The sequence below is a fragment of the Neolamprologus brichardi genome, chromosome 9, assembly GCF_056152115.1.
Source record: "Neolamprologus brichardi isolate AB-2024 chromosome 9, ASM5615211v1, whole genome shotgun sequence".
Classification (NCBI taxonomy): Eukaryota; Metazoa; Chordata; class Actinopteri; order Cichliformes; family Cichlidae; genus Neolamprologus; species Neolamprologus brichardi.
The window spans coordinates 24,959,313-24,974,205 of NC_142112.1; positions in this window are offsets into that span (position 1 = coordinate 24,959,313).

Below are 14,893 nucleotides of genomic sequence, written 5' to 3' on the forward strand. Positions count from 1 at the left end.
AAGTGAAGCCTTCAATGAAGGTTTTATGTTACTCAAGGACATACAAATATGAGAAACGATTTGACATTGATGCATGCTTAAAGAAAAAGTGTGACCTTTTGAAAATGAAGCACACCAATCTGACTATCAATATGATGCCATTCATTTGAGAGAGAAAAAAGGCAAAGGCTTAAAATAATGCAAAACGTAAAGCTACAAGAAGAATATAAATCGTAGCACAAAAACTTAGAGAATTTAGATTTGTTTGATTATTTCTATGCTGTTATAATGCTTCTTGGTAATAAATCTCATAGCACTGGAAAGTTGAGTATGTGGGTTGCAAATCTTCAATGCCCATGCCAAACAACATAGGCTGTATCCCAATTCAGGGTCTGCAGCCTTAAAGGCCGCATTTTAAGGCCGATTACGTCACCGCGACGCGACGAAGGCTGTCCCAATTCGAAGGCTCAAATGCGTCCTTAATTTCCCTGAATTTTAAGGACGTGGCGGTGTAGACTTCGTGGCCCAACATATCCCAGAATGCATAGCGCGGCGGTGGGTGTGGATAATTTTGCCGAAAAAAAACGGCGGATGAGGGGCGCCCGAAGAGTAAACTTCAAGTAAGTACTGAATATTATGTCACTTATTTATGTGCAAATGTTTAATAACGAAGAACATTAAAACATTACTGTTGGCCACATGTCGGCAAAGTTATGAGACATTAGTGACGTTTGTACTAACTTGGTTTTAAAGCCTTTACTTTAAAATATACGCCGTTCAATAGCTGACCTTAATCTTACAAAGAATGATCAAAGCTCATGTAGAAACAAACAAACAAATAAACAAAATATTTTCTCCTTCATTTCTGTCAAACAAAGCTGTATGAAACGTTTCCAGCTGTTAGTATCATGGTTGCTAGGCAACCTGGGCAGCGCAACGGAGGCTAGATTTCACAAGCCTCGCACTTCCGGCCTTAGCGGTCTTTAAGTACGCGGCCCTTGAGGATCGTTGAGGCTGCGTACTTTAAGGCTGCAGACCCTGAATTGGGATACAGCCATATTCTGCTATCCATTCTTGTTTTGAGCCTCTGGTACCACAGGTGCTGCCAATCAGGTGTCTGATTAGCACCACCTGTGAGCACGGACCTTGCTATAGTGGTGAGATGGTGTCTGCTCCAAGCATGCCATGTTTGACTGATGTGGACAGAGCCTGTGGTTTAGGGTACCTTCAAACTGGTGTTCTGCAAAAGCAACAAGCTGCGTTTTAGGATCTATGTGGGCTTTAATACGTCTTCAAATAGAAGAATTTCCATATAACGGGGGGTGTCCGATACAGTGAGAAGAAGAAAAATCACAAGAAGATTGTTTTCTTAACCTGTCAGCACTTAGAAACCGTAGGCAGTCTTCTACAGATTTGCAGCTAAAGTTTGCAGGGCAACATGGCCGTCTGGCAGTCTGGTCAGGTCTCTCTACCCAGGCAGTCCTGAGCAGACTGCACACAGCCAATCGCCAGTCTCACTGGACTGCCAGGAGACCTGCCATGACTGCCCTTCACTGTCAGGCCTGTTTGCACTGGTGTTGGTAACAAGTGCACCGGACCCTGAATATGTGGGGAAATTTTTTGTTTAGCAATGAATCCTGATTCTGCATATAGCAGCTAGATTGTTGGGTCAAAGTGTAGTGAAGACACTTAAAATTCTATGCTGATTGCTGCACTGATGTTTGCAGAGCTTTTCCCTATGCAGAAAGATATCAAGATGAGATGCAACAAGTGGCAATCCCATATCTCCGCAGTCTAGGGCTGAGCTCTATCCTCTTAGATGACACCGCTTACCCCCATAGAGTGTTGGGTAGAGACTACCCTGAGAAACTGGGAGTTGAGAGGATGGTGTGGACTGCCTGCAGTCCTGAGCTCAACCTCACTAAACACTTGTGGAATCTGCTTGTGGGTGCTGTTTGTGCCAGAGTGACCAACACAACCACAGTAGCTGAGATGTGACAAATGCTAGTTAAAGAAGAGGATACCATCCCACAGCAGTGTGTGACCAAGCTGGTGACCAGCATGAGGAGGAGGTGCCAGGCTGTTATAGCTGTGTGTGGTTCTTCCACATTCTACTGTGGTTCTGGTTGTTAAATGAATAAATTGTTAAATTGACAATATGTCTTTTCTTCAGAGTTCGTGTATCCAATCCAACAAACACACCAAGCAAGAGTCAATACTAGAATAAGCTGTTTGGCATTGGCAGAGAAGATCTGGTAACTCTGCCACTCAACTCCCATATGCAATTTCCTTAAAAATGTGGCGCTATTTAAGAGGAAGTAAACAGGCTTTCCGGCGGTATAACATTTTTTGCCAAGAAGCATTGTTACAACAAAGAAATCATCTACCAGTTTACTTAGTTAACCATGTCAAATGATACTATATCCACCTAGACACACATGTAAAGCTTTACTTATTTAGGCTCAGAAACAGTTGACAAGACTTAGCAAACTATGACCACTGAACATGTAGGCTATGGTTCATTTATTCACTTGGCCTTTCTAGGTTAATGGTCAATATTTTACAAATACAGATGATTTTTAAAAAGCTCTCTATATAGATCATTTACATCCATGCAGCCAAGGTTAGTAGTATTCAGATTACAAGCAGACTACAAGAGAAATGTAGAAATGTTCAAATACCCAAAATCTTGTTTCTTGCTTCTCTTAAGAGAATTTAACCTTTGTCCTCTTGTGAAGTCTTCAAACGTTTCCAAGCAAAGGATGAGGCTGATACTTGCGGTACTTTCTGGTACAAATTGGCAAATGTTAGCTCACTAATCACCCAGTACTATAAAAATATCACCATGCATTGTCAATTAGAATGGTAGGATTTCCTGTTAATAAGCCACAATTTCCTGGAAGTCGGTTAGAATTTCCTTTTGATATGGACTCAAGGTATTAATCCTTGTGGCACTCGTCCGACTTTTATCGGTATAAAGTTGAGAGTTAGGTTGTTGTTTTGTTGTTTGTATATTTTACACAACATTGCTCATATTTTATACTTTTTTATATTAAGGAAGCTTTTGCATTAGCAGCACCATAGTAATCAATGGAGTGCATTTTCCTTTATTCACAGTCTGTGTTGTGAGCCCACTATTTACAGACATGCTCAGAATGGCTGTAATGAAGCAACACAACATGTTCCTTTCAGGTTCATAGCACAGAGATAGAGTGAATAAGAGTGTATCACACAAGTCTAATCCTAGTGATTGTGTGCTTTGCCCAGGATGATGCCATTGTTTCATGGATCTGTTGTTGGCTGGTTTCCAGCACTGTCTCCTTTGTCACATCTCCAGCTCATCATCCCATCTCTGTCTTTTTTTTTCTTCCTGGAAGCAGCCCTCTTATCAGGCTTTGCCTCTTCTCTTTCTTCCATTGCTTTAATGCATCTTGTCAGATTGAGTGTCTCAGAGTCACAACTCTCTCATTTTTGGATTACAGAGCCCTCCAGGGTTTGTGCTTTTTATCTGAAACGCCACCTCCACCGTTCTTCTTCTTTAACTTTCTCTCAGACTTTTTTTTTCTTTTTCTCCTGAGACAATGGCTCCTATTCCCAAAAAGCTTCTTACTCCAAACCCTCACCTCATCCTTCTCCGTGTTCTTATGAATGAAGAAGAAAAGTCGTGATATCCGAGAAAGGGTCCCGTAGTATGATACTGTGTGCTTCTGTCTTTATGCATCACTGGCTCACGTTAGAAAGGGCAGAAGTCTCCACCCCTCTGAGGACTCCTTCCACTGTGTAAACAGTTATCAGTGGTTATATTTTTACTATCTAGCTGTGCCAAATAAAAACACTCACACCACAAAATCTCCTTCTGTTAAACCAGCAGCTTCACCAGTAGACTACATGTGAGTGCAAAGTACAAAAATACATCAGCTCAGCAGGAGTGGCCTACTTCAGACAGCAGTTATGTGCTACTGTTGACTAATTCAGCTGCAAGTTCCAGAAAGACTTTTTAACCCCGCTGAATGGTCTTGAGGGTCCAGACCCCACAAAAAGATCAACTTGATGCCTTTTTATCCTTAATGTCTTTGGTTTCACTGTAACAATGCATATAAAATATTCATAGAGGGACTGAGAGTTACAACAGAGGGGTGAGTTTCTGCATCAGCAAACTCACGGAATTTCCTCTTTGTTCTTCAGCTAGAATAATGGGATTCGTATCATTCATGTAATTGGTTCAAACTACAATCACAACAAGGCTTATTTTTTTTTATTTTTTAATGATGCCATGAATGAAATCACACACATAAGTCACAGTAAGATGATTCTTTGTGGTTTCTTATCTTAGCGGCAGCTGCTGATTTCCTTAGCGAGTTCAGTGAACTGCCGTCATTCATTAGGATTTTTGCTTGTACCTTTTTTAGTCTCTGCAGGAGGCGGTGTTTGTTAATTTCTCACATCTCTGCACAGGATGCAGAGAGTTGCCAGGATGAAAAAAGGAAACCTTCTCCTCCTGTCTTGTCCCCCTGTTCTCTTCCTATCAGTCAGCTCAGCACCCTACGGTGTGGTGAGGCTAAGCAGACGGCTGTCCAGACTCCCCAGATCATTACACAGGAATCACACTGGGAAAGGTGTGTGGGAAGTGGCTGCGACTCAGTGTGTGCACCGGTGTTTACTGACATTCATCTCCATATGTCATGACCCCAGCCTATCAGAAGCCACGGATGTGTATCTGGCTTTGGTTTAGGTGCAGTGGAGGATGTTGCATGTGGTGGTTGCATGTTACACATGTATTATCGTGCCAGATAAGATTGTATCTCCAGAGTCGCTGTTCATTTACCTTCCCTATCAGATAACTGTACGATATCCACTGTGCACACCACACAGGGTAAAACATACTGTTTAGATGATACAATTCACACAAAAAAAAAATCTCAAATGAACACTCTCAAATCTCAAATGAAAACGACCGGCTCTTGTACCGACTCCAATTACATTTTGGCGTATCAGTATGAGAATACATACTCCGGAGCAAATTAAACCCCTTGCTTAACCAACCTCCCTCCAGCAATTCAATTCTATGCAGTGCTGAAATCACTTCCCTGACTGCACTGCCAATCTCTCCATATGAGTGGAGAGATTCACTCCAGTCTATTTCTGAAAGTCTAATAAGATGAACCCTCACACTTGCCATGCTTAGATAAGAAGTCACTTGAGTGTGTTGAAGTGTTTACCATGGCTCAGACTTGCTTTCCATATACACAATAACCCTTCTAAATATCTTAACCCTTTCATTTCCTGACAAGTTATGCTAGAACAAATTTGCAACAAAACTCCATTAGAAATGCATGGCTTCTTTGCTTTTGCATGAGTAGACTGTTTAATACAATGGGTGCATCCGTTAATGGCTCTCAGCTTGGGGTGGAAACCACTGGTGGGGCTTGAAGCCACTGCAGGTTGGAGGAATATGGAGGTGGTTTCAATTGTATTTGTATGAATTTTGCTGGAAAATAAACAAAGTAGTGGTGTTGTGCTGACCTTTATGTCACTAAAATTCAATTTGGATCCTTTTTTTATAATGTTAATGATTGATTAAAATGAAGGACAGAACTTTTTTCAGCTTCTGAAGTGAGGAATGCAAAAAGAAAAAAAAATGGAGAGAGCCACTGCTTTACATACTGGATGATATTTCATTCCAGCCAAAGTCACAGTTTGTCATTTATAGAGATTCTGGATAACTACAGTAACACCAGATGAGACCGGCCTTAGATAAATATAAAGAGATTGTTCAGATGGAATTCTTTGGCATCTTATCCTATTATTAACCTTGTTATCAGCCTCGGGGCATATAGTTCTGCTTTGTTTATACATGCTCTCTATCATTTCTGTGCCATTTCGTCAGAGCCCGTTCAATTGCAAAGTTGAAGGATAGGATATCCCATCATCTAGAGTGCTCTGAATCACTTCTGTGCTTGAATTAAAGCTGTAAATATCCTTCTAAGCGTGACTCCTGTGTCCTCTAAGAGGAAAACTCCAACCTCCTACTTCAGATGCATCAACTTCCCCATGCCCTCTGACATGCACACAAGCACGCAAGCCAGAGCGCGATTAAGTGCACAAGCAAAAATGCGATGTGGTAGTTATTCATCAATGGAATTACTTTTCAAGTGACCAGGGAGAGGTTTGCAAACATGACCCCACCTGGTAATTTTTCTACACACTCCCACTCGGATAAACCAAAGTGCAAAACTGCCAAAACAATATCCAACTAGAAAATGCAAAAATAAATACATTTTTAAAAAGTCAAATTCCACCCCCAGCCCCCCAAAAATGGTTTGCAGAAGGAAGTACAGGTAATTTATTTTGCACGTTTCAAGAATAAAAGTAAGATATTTTATACTTAAAGGGAATAAGTGGATAAAGCTGAACAAAATCAGGCCTGCACAGGTGGGTCTTGGGCTTCTACTTAAAGGTCTCTGTAGCATCCACAAATCTTAAGTCCAATTAGAATCCAGACTGCAGAAAAGATTTCCACAGTCTGGGAGCCACAACCACCTTTTGTCCTTAACCTGGTCCAAGGTACCATCTACAAGCACTAATCAGTTTGAGCTCAAAGACCTGGTAGTTACATATGGATGTAGAAGTTCACAAACATATGAGGCATCTGACCGTGAAGAGCTTTGAAAGTGATCACCAAAATCTTAAATTGAGCCCTAAGGTTTATAGGCAGCCAGTGTAATTGGTGTCACATGGGACCAATTTTAGAGGTCCTTTGAGAAGCCTCACAGCAGCATTCTGAACCATTTGTAAGTGATCCAGGGATAATATGCTCATGCAAAGGAATAACAAATCGCAATAATCGAGTAGCTGATTAAACAAAAACATGTATAATCATTTCTATTTAAATATTTAAAGCCTGACCCATGATATAATAATAATTCCCAGTAAATTCAGTCTTTATTGAACCTTCTGACAAATAAAAAAAAGAAATTAAAGATTTATTTGCAGATATTGTATCATGTTTGCTGCACGGATCATTTTTTTTGTCATTTATTGCTTAAACATGTATTGTGCAGTTTATTTCGTCACACTGAAGTCTCAAAGACTCATATATCAAATATGACACACTTGACTTTAAAGGGTTAAGAAGAAAATATTCCTCAGATGATAAAAAATACGTTTGTGCAAGATAACCAACATGTTTATCAAAACGGAGTGGCTGATGAAAAGTAACACCTACATTTCTCACAGTTGGGAAGGACTGACGATGAAATGGGTCCAATAATCTCCATTACCATGGGGACAAGTTTGGCATGTACAGCTGGATAACATCTACGCAGCAACACTAAGAGATGTCTTCAGTCACTGAAGTGGAAACATGCACACAGCAGACAAAGTCTCAAGACTGAACCGTGGCCACAGCACAAGATGAAGTGGTGGAAGGGAACATGAAATTAGCAGCAGAGACTGACAAGCTCCCGTGAGAGCGATAGAAAGAGAACCAATCCATAGCGGACCCAGAGACGCCAACTCACGTTCAAAGTGTCAGTCAGGATATAATGATCAACTGTGTCAAAGGCAACAGAAAGATCCAACAGTACGAGCCGAATATTTACCTCCATCTCTATTCAAATATGCAGCATATTTAAAAAGAAAAAGAAGTGCTTTTTCAAAAGGGGGACAATAACCAAACTGAAACTTTGTGAAATATTATGTGCGGTTACACCTTCTAAAAGTTGGTTGGAAACTACTTTTTCTCAACTTTTGGAAATAAAAGTCTACATTTTTAAGGGATGGAAGGGTCAGGGCTAAGCTCGTTTTAAAAGAGCCTGTCTATACCAAGCAAAGCCCCACAATCTTATTCGTATTGCATCTCTTTGATGAAAAATTCATTTTTTTTTAGACATCAGTCCACTTTTTTGATGATGCTTATAGATATTTTTAGATACTCCAGCGATGACCAGTGGTTATTTATAGCCACTGATTGCACGATCACCGGGGCACAATCAGGCCATGGCGACGTGGCAGACGTGCATTGGTTGATTGTTCTCTTTGAGCTTCTAGTTCTTTTTGATTATGGCTGGTTGATTGCTCCAGAGCGAGCACAGTCACAGATGCAGCTCCAAGCACACACAGATGAACTCCTTACACAATGTAACTTCTTCAGAACATGACCTGCAGTAATCATTGTAACCTTTTTGTAATCACTGTGCATGTTGATCCTGAGTTAGGATGAAGGAATGAGTTTAGACAGGGCACTCTAGAGTCAGCCGCTGTTTAATCTACTTGGCTCCTGGTTTGTAATCCTCTTTCTTATACTCTGACCTCTAGGGTTTAGAGCACAAGACTGAACACACCACTCTTTTTAGAGGATACTATAACAATAATCATCTTTTCTCCTTCTGTCCCGTTCTCCTGACTGTGCCACGTGCCACCATGAATCTTTGTAATTATCCCCGCGCTGCAGATGTTAACATTTAAATAAACTCCTCAGCAAGAAATCCCCCCTGATACACATTTCTCCGGACTACAGGAAGTAATATTCCACCTGAACATTCATAGTTACAGTAGCTGCAAAGACTGCTGCAAAAGTGGTTTATCAAAGTAATAGGTGCTTTCCACTTTGGCACAGGGAGGAACTGGAAGGTAACAGATGTCTGTCTGAAGGAGATGTAGGTCACCGAGTTTCCTGCACTCACACTGATCCCATCAGATAAAGAGGACGTTGTTTCTGTGGCCGCTTTCAGCTTTGGCAACCTATCAGATCTGTAGCCCCATCTTACTTCCTGTCTTTGAAGAAAAGCTGTGACTTTTGAGACTTGTGAAGAGGTCATGTCACAGCAATTATTGCATCATGATATCATCTAACCCCATTTATCCTCTGATAGCAACAGAAGCTAAAGACACGGGTTGTACCCACCTTTGTTTCTGCTTTGTCCCTAGAAGTGACAAGCTTTTATTATGAAGCTAGATGTATTTAATTTAATGCACCCATTTTTGTCAGGCTAAGGTTTGTTCACTGCTGCAGGGTTAACAAATTGCTTAATGTGGCATAATCCTCTTCAGTGACTTATCCTCTGGGATGCAGGTCAAAGTGCACGATTCAGGAAATTGAAACCCTTCAGAAATATTGAATGAAAAGCTGAGGGGAGTTGTGCCATGTGAATAATTTAGAAAGGTGTGAAAACAAACACGTTATATGCTCCCCTGTAAAGGCCACACAGCCCTGACTTAAGCCTATATAAAGCTCACTGTAGCCCTGACTCAAATGACACCTCTCCACTCACCCTCCCTCTCCTTTCCTCCTGCTCACACATGGCCTCCACCATCCTGGCTATCCATGGTGGATTATGGGAAGGCCTCAGGGCCGGTTGACTGGCTAGTTTCACTGTCTGCCGGCTGTGACCCACATCCCTCTCTTTGGCTAATCCTTTTGTTCCTGCAATCGCACAGTACCTAGCCACATCTAATCCTTTGTGCTGTTTTATTTCAGCATTAGATTTCATCTCCTCCAAGCGTCTTCCTGACGATACCCTTCAGTCCACTCATCAATCGTTGCAGGGTGTGAGTAGAATTTTTTATTTGCCAGTTCAAAAAGGAGGGGGAAAACAGTTCTGGTCATTTAAAGAGCTGTGTTGTGAACTCATTTTGTCATAACCCCCAAATACAAAAGATTAGCACACAGCTACTATACTGCCTGCTATATCAGGCATTTGTTCATAATCTGAACCTGTAAGCAGTCACTTCCAGATGGGAAACTGATGCATCTTAGTCCCCAAACTCTTCAGTATATTCAGCATATTGTTAGTTCACATCACATCATAACTGTGGATCTAAGCTTGTTAACCTCTACAGCAGGTAAATAAGTGCGTTAATACAGTTTGAAGCATTGATTCACTTTTCTCCTTGTAAAAAGGAGAGGAATGAAATGTGGGGGGAAAGATTTGGCTTCTTGTTTTGGCTACAGTAATCGGATTGGTTTTTTCGTCTCTGGTGGAGATTCAAATCATAGTGGCTCCCAGGTTTAATGTTTTTTTAATGTTTTTTTAATGATGCTACAAAGAAAATAGGCCATATTTATTCCCATTTCTCAATCACAGACACACACACTCCACAATTAAATTGGTCAGAGACCCTTGAGGCATTTGGAGCTTCCTCGACAACTAACCCGGGATCTACTTTAACAAATAAAGCCTTCTGCATCTATTATGCATGAATGTATAGACACTTATAGACACGAGGAGGAACCCTAAAGTAAAAATTAAGCAAATGCTATGCTGAGCTGTAGATTGAGCTATTGAATGGATAATTTATGATGGTGAGGAATTAGATGCACACTTCTACAATAGCAGTGCAGTAACCAAAAACACCGTAATCCTGTGAAATGTTTCTCCTCTATTTGCTCTGTTATCTCTTGGCAAAATTAGCTTCTCCTCAACTTTTCATTTATATCTGTCTTTTTAGGGCTTTTCATGACCAGTGACCGTGAAAATACGCTCACAGACACCGAACTCCTAGTAAATGCATGAAATATACTCTATACCTTTGTCACTTGCCTCTTCACCTCTTAGCGGTGCAACAGTGTCATGTGACACCACCACAGCAGGCAGGAGCAGGAGCTGCACTCAATCTTCCTTGTAAGACACACTTTAGAGATTAGCGGGAATTCTCTGAAAGATCTTACTGGCAGATCAGCTGCTTTCACTTATTTATTTAAAATTGGTCTTTGATTTCACAGGTAGAAAAAGAAAAAAAATAATCTTCTCATTTCTACACCCCCACCTCCAAATCTACTTTCCGAAATGATTAATTCATCATCAGGTTCCTAACTGATTGTGATAACTCTGATTCACCCGATGGCTACGTATGTGGTAACATACTAAGACTGAAAGGCTAAAGCTGCAGCATTGTTCTTGTAATGCACAGAGCTACAGCACTATACAAAATGAGGACATTTTTTCTTGCTGTTGTTGCTTCCTATCGTACATAGACAAGCAAGATGCAAAGCTTTGATTTATGCTTCGTCGTGGAGAGAGAATGCGTTCCGGATAAGGGTGAACCAATGTGTTTGGCTGGGGTGGCTTTGTTACTTTATCCAAATCTAATACAGAGCAGAAGCTGAACAGAACAGCTTCCACACATCAGGGAAAATGCCTGACATCAAATTTGTTTTTCCCTTTACTCTGTCGCCTGATAAAATAATATAAGATGTGTGGAATGCATCTTTGCCTGGAGAAAAGCTAGGTCATTATTAAAGCATTATTATAAGCCAGCCGGTGTGTGCAGTTTTCAATTGCATATAGAAGTGGTTTGGAAAGTGTTTAAATAAGAGGCCACCGTGCACATTACAAACTACACTCAGCAGACACTTTTTTTTCTTTTGGGGGTATACTTTGCTAGTAACAAGTTAACTTTATTAACTGCCTTAATTCTTTATAGCACAGATTCAACAAGGTGATGGGAACACTCCTCTCAGATCACACAGCTGCTGATGGTTTGTCTGTTACACAACCAATGATGTTATTTTCTCGGTCCACCACATCCCAAAGGTACTGGTTTGAGATCTGGTGATGGTGGAGGCTATTAGAGACCATTACAGTGAAATCTTTTTTGTGTTCAAAAAACAGTTTGAGATGATCTGAGCTTTGTGACATGGCATTTTATCCTGTTGGAAGCAGCCATCTCTGAGTGGTCAGCAACAATGCTCAGGTGGGCTGTGATGTTTAAATGATGCTCACTTGGTACTATGGGGCCCAAAGTGTGCCAAAAAAATCCTCACCAGCAGCAGCAGCTTGAACCATTGATACAATGCAGGATGAACCCATGCTTTCATGCTGTTATTTGGGTTACTGTTGCCTCCCTGTCAGCTCGAAGCAGTCTGGCAATTCTCCTCTGACCTCTGGCATCAACAAGACATTTTCTCCCAGACAACTGCTGCTCGCTGGATATTTTCTCTATTTCAGGCCATTCTCTGTAAACCTTAGAAATAAATGTGCCAGTCTGTGCCAGAACTGCAGCAGATCATACATGCCTAAATGCACTGAGTTGCTTCCATGTGACTGGCTGATCAAATATATGCATTAACAAGCTGTTTAATATACCTAACAAAGGGTATCAGATATATACAAGTACTTGCTAAACTCAATGCATACTGCTTGAAACCATGGAGACCTAACATTGTCTGTTATAAATTATAATGATCTGGAAATGCTGACCACAGATTTTTATTTTTTTTTAAAGAGAGCCATTTACAAAGTCAGTTTTAAAGTTCATAATATCAATCAGCTCAAATTCATAACATTATTTTCCGATTTCCATATTTCCTGACTCTCAAGTAAGAACCTTTGCAACTGGTGAGTAAAAAAAAATCATTAATCTTTCATGTCATGTGAAGGCATTTGCAACAAAGGATTTATTCATGTAGAAAACCTGAGAATGAATACTGAAAACCAGTATTTAATCTGCATAATTGTACCCAGAGCTGTCCAGCCTTGCATGCATAAAAGGGAACTTTAACATTTAACATGTAAAACGCAATCAGAACACATTTATAACTAACAGACGGGCATAGCTACCCCATTAAGTATTATCCTAATTACCCATCTCAGTGATGTCTGTAGTTGCTTTCAGCACCTTTCATTTTCTTTTTGTTACCCAAAGTCTTTGATTGGCTGCTCTACAGATTCTACGGTATGCCACATACAAGATGAAACTTTTGCATTTTGTTCTTCTGTGCTGAACTCCTACCTGGCCCATTGTTCTTTAACTTTTAAAAAGAATCCATGTGGACCTCAGTTGTAGACCGTGTATTACCGGGGCTGGGAAGAGATGCTGGCTGTCCGATTGGCCTCCCTGCTGCTGCGGAGCCTGGGGCGGTCTGCTAGCCTCCACCCCGGAGGGAAGGGTAACATCTCTTGGGTCTGGGTGCCGTTTCCCCCTCTGGGGGCGAGGATACCTGGACCTGGGGTATAGAGTATGTTTGGGGAGTGTGATTGTGTGTACATGTCCATTTACGTTTATTCCTACGTTGGGTGAGTGCTGAGTGTTTGTATATGTGTGCATGAGGGTGGGAATGCATGTCTGTGTCTGTGTGTGCCTGTTTGTCTGTGTCTATATGTCAGGTCGGGTCTTAGACTCCACCTCTCTGGGAACTCCCAGGCCCTCCAAGTGTGGAGGCCTATCTCCCCTCACCACACTCCCTGCCGGTAACTGATGCCCTCAGGGGTCGGTGCATTGTTGGTTCTTGGTGTCCGGGGCTGGGCGCTCAGGTCATGTGCCAGCTCACTCCCGGTGGCTACTTGGCGGGGCCTGGCGCCTGCTGCTCAGTCAGGCCTCTTCCGGGGCGCGGAGAGCCCTCGAGCCTCTGGCCTCTGTGCCTGCGGCTCGGTTCACTCTGGCACAGCTGGCTGCCGGCAGAGCCGGCGGGCACGCCGGTGCAGCCCCCTCTAGTTTCTGCCCGGTGGCTACTGGGTGACCCCTCGTCTGGGTATCCTCAGCCCTTCCCATGAAGGTGGCACGGATGCCCCTCCGGTGGTCCTCCTTGGGCTCTTGCACTCTGGGACCTCTGGATGTCTGGGGCCTGGATCTCCTCCATGCCTGCTTCATGCCCTGAGGGACAGGGCTATGGCTCTCTACATCCTCTTGCAGACCATTACATGGGGAAACCATTTGAATACAAGCGCGCCGACCCACACAGGTGTGCACACAGGTGTTCACTGTTTGTAGACTTAAATCACACCTTTCTTGGCTGCTACTTCAAAGCACATTGTGCGCTGTCTGTCCTGCGTGCTGCACAACAACATTCAATATTTAGTATTTACTGCTGTTTACACTTAGCTAGATTAATGCGATGGTGTTGTGTATAGTATGTTGCTTTGTTTTGTTTTTTTGTTTTTTTTGCTTGTTTTCTATTCTTTTTCTCTCAACAGGTGATCCCGGAGATATTTTTTTTCCCCCCTTTCTCACTGTCCCTCTCCCCTTCTGTTTTTCTTTTCCTTCCTCTTTCTTTCTCCCTTTCCTATCCCTCACTCATGTCTGTCCCGTCTGTAACAACTGAAAATAAAATAAAATAAATAATAAAAACAAAGGTCGATCAAATGGACCAATACGGCAATGCCATGATGATCCATTTGGCAAAATAAATCCATTGGGTATCCTTGTTGGTCTTCAGACAACAATTCTGACGGCTAAAGAACCAAATGTTTATTATTATGCTGAAGAACTGACTGCAAGTAAAAAGAACTATTTAAAGCCCTGCTGTAGCCTGGTGGCCTGTCTACAGTGTACCCTGCATTTCGCCCAATGACAGCTGACCCTGAATTGGACAAGAAATTTGGTGGATGGATGGAAGAATTGATTTGATTCCCTGTGATATTTTTTCAAAATCCAAAGGAAACAATAAAATGAATGTATGGACTGTGAGACAGCAGCAGTTATGTTTTGTCTGTGGATCCACCCGTGCTCTGCTTTTCTGTCTCAAAGTCAAAACTTGGCAGCCGAACATCATAACTACTCAATAAACTGCTGTCCAGCCTGCAGTAGGCCTTGTGTATCACATCTAAGCATTCAGACGACAGCTTTGAAATGCTTGTGGTGCAGTTTCTCTGGAGTGATCTGCTTGCACATGCAAGCCACAATCTCAGCGTAGCAGCGGCTGACTGGGTAAAGTGTGGAAATAATTGTCTGTCGTTGCTCGTTGGCTGCTTTGACGTCTGCTCAATCCCTTCGCGGGGCAGTAACAGAGTTGTTCGGCATCTCTGTCAGCATGTTGGGCATAGGCATGGCGTAAACGTGCGCTACATGCTAGTTCTCATCTGCAGCGAATTCCACGAGCCACACAGTGTTAGACTTGTCAGTGGGAAGACATGAGATTGGAGCGGAGGCTGAATATAAAAGCTAGAGGTCTGACCCCAACAAATGGACGAGACAG